The 2,782-nt window shown below is 40.3% G+C and overlaps 1 non-coding gene across 1 annotated transcript; it reads right to left on the bottom strand.

The window, feature by feature from the left end:
• Nucleotides 1-2,405: 2,405 nt before the first annotated feature.
• On the bottom strand, nucleotides 2,406-2,512 carry LOC130977186 (small nucleolar RNA R71). The gene has a single exon (XR_009084890.1). It is a non-coding gene; the product is annotated as a small nucleolar RNA R71 (small nucleolar RNA).
• Between the last annotated feature and the right edge of the window lie 270 nt (nucleotides 2,513-2,782).

Below are 2,782 nucleotides of genomic sequence, written 5' to 3'. Positions count from 1 at the left end.
GATGAGCCAACGTTAGTGACACTCACCTTTGTCACTAACGTTGGAAGATGGCATTACTACCACGTTAGTGGCCACGTTAACTTAGTTAATGTGAGCTCTAACGTGAAGAGTAGGGGCACTTTGAGCGTTAGTGACAAAGGTAAGTGTCACTAACGCTCTCGAAGGTGAGGCATAACCACGTTAAGAGCCACGTTAGTTACACAAACGTGAACTCTAACGTAGGGACAAAGGGCATAAGGCAACATTAATGGGAAAGATGTGTCCCAATAACACTTGCGAAGGGTTATATGCCGACGTTATTGGGAAAGGTGAGTCCCAATAACGCTAGCGAAGATTTACAAGGCAATGTTAGTGGTCACGTTAGTGCCACTAACGTTGGAGTTAACGTAGGCTATATGGGGTTGGAACGTTAGTGAAAATTGTGATTGCCACTAACGTTCTCGAACCCACAATGTCACTTAACGTTAACTTCACTAATGCCCATGCCTAATTCATACTTCTCTGCAAGCTGGGCCCACTAAAGATTGGAACTGCTTCAACTCAAGATCCAAAGCCCACATCCAAGACTTAAAGAACTCACTAGAAGATCAAGAGGAGTAGTATATATAGGAGTAGTTTTGAACTATAGAAGAGCTTGGCACTTGGGAGAACTACTCTCTGTATATTTACTTTTCTGCACTTTTAGCTGGGATGCATTATTTTCTGCCATTTTCCATTTCTAGAGCTATAAACAACTAAACCCCTTTCATTGGATTAGGGAGCTCTATTGTAATTTGATGGATCAATTATAGTTTTCATTCTCTTTTGATTTACTAGAAAGCTTTCGATCTTAATTCAATTGGTTAATTGTCTTGGAAAAGAAACTCTCCATAATTGGATCACCTCTGAGCCTTGGAAAAGGGATGAAGAGATCATGCTAGAAATGCTTTCTCATGTTGGACCAAATTGGGGTCTGGGCGGATATAGTGACATGTAATCCTCCCAACACTTTGATTTGGAAGTTCACGTGGAATAATCAGTGACCATACTTCATCTCTTCCCATGAGCAATTAAATCAAGGAATTGGGCAATTATTCAAGCTTAGAGAGATTGGATTACCAAGGAATTGGAATCTAATCACCTAAGATTGCCAAGGAGATCAATAGATGCATTGATTGAGGAAGAGATGAAAATGAACTTTATTCGGAGAATATAACATCTCCTGAGCCCAATGAATTCCCCATTTCTGATGTTACCCATTCTATTTATTTTCTGTCATTTATTTTCATGCTCATTACCCCAAATCCCCATTTAAGATTCTGCACTTTATTTTCTGCTATTTACTTTTCAGCCATTTAATTTTCTGCAATTTTCAAACTACACTCTGTTTAGCTCAACTAGCATACTTTTCCAACTAAAGTTGCTTGACCAATCAATCCCTGTGGGATTCGATCTCACTCTATTGTGAGTTTTTACTTGACGACAAATTCAGTATAGTTGCCGAAGGGAAATTTGTTGAGAGACAAGTTTTCACGCATCAAGTTTATGGCGCCGTTGCCGGGGATTGATTTTGTATCAACAATGATTAAGTTAGAAGCTCACTAGATTGGGCATTTTTCCCTTGTTTGTTTACTTTATTCAGTCATTTATTTTCACTTTGTTTAACTTCTTCCTCATCCTCTATACCCTCTCTGTTTTTCTTTCTTTCTTTGTTATTATCTACAATTCTGCTCACTAACCTACCAACTATTTGATAATTTGCATCACTCACAGTAAAAATCACTCTAACAAGAATAACCTCTTCATTTTATCTCTTGCTGTGTGTTTTGTTAGTTGTATGACAGGGAAAAGAGGGGGAGACCTCAACTTCCGTCGATTCAGAACCTGAGAGAACCCTCTGGAGATTAAGGAGGGAAGTAAGAGGGAATGGAGTTGTTGGTGCTGAGGAAGAGGAAGAGTACTTTGAACCCAACATGGAAGAGAACTTGGAAAATAATCATGAAGAAGAAGCTCACAACCATGCTAGAGAAGGCCCTGCAAATCATGCTGGACAAGAAAGGAGAGTTCTAGGCTCCTACATTAATCCAAATCCACGAAACTGTGGAAGTAGCATCCAGTAGCCCACCATACATGCCAACAACTTTGAACTAAAACCCCAGCTCATCACCCTTGTTCAGAACAATTGTTCATTTGGAGGAAGTGCTCAAGAAGACCCCAATCAATATCTAGCCACCTTCCTGAGAATTTGTGACACTGTGAAGTCTAATGGAGTCCACCCGGATGTCTATAGGCTGTTGTTGTTCCCTTTTTCACTCAGGGACAAGGCATCCAAGTGGCTTGAATCCTTTCCAAAGGAGAGCTTGACAAATTGGGAAGATGTGGTGAACAAATTTTTGGCAAGATTTTACCCTCCTCAAAGAATTAACAGGCTGAGAGCTGAGGTGCAGACTTTCAGGCAATAAGATGGTGAGACTCTCTATGAGGCATGGGAGAGGTTCAAGGACTTAACAAGAAGATGCCCACCAGATATGTTCAATGAATGGGTTCAACTTCACATTTTCTATGAAGGTCTTTCCTATGAGTCAAAGAAGGCTGTAGATCATTCATCAGGGGCTCTCTAAACAAGAAGAAAACCATTGAAGAAGCCATAGATGTCATTGAAACAGTAGCTGAGAATGACTACTTCTATGCATCTGAAAGAAGTAACACTCGAGGAGTAATGGAGCTGAACCACATGGATTCATTGCTAGCTCAAAATAAGATGATCACCAAGCAGCTAGCAGATCTCACCAAGAAGGTGGAA

This window comes from Arachis stenosperma, chromosome 4, assembly GCF_014773155.1.
Source record: "Arachis stenosperma cultivar V10309 chromosome 4, arast.V10309.gnm1.PFL2, whole genome shotgun sequence".
Classification (NCBI taxonomy): domain Eukaryota; kingdom Viridiplantae; phylum Streptophyta; class Magnoliopsida; order Fabales; family Fabaceae; genus Arachis; species Arachis stenosperma.
This window is presented reverse-complemented; position numbering and strand designations above follow the sequence as displayed.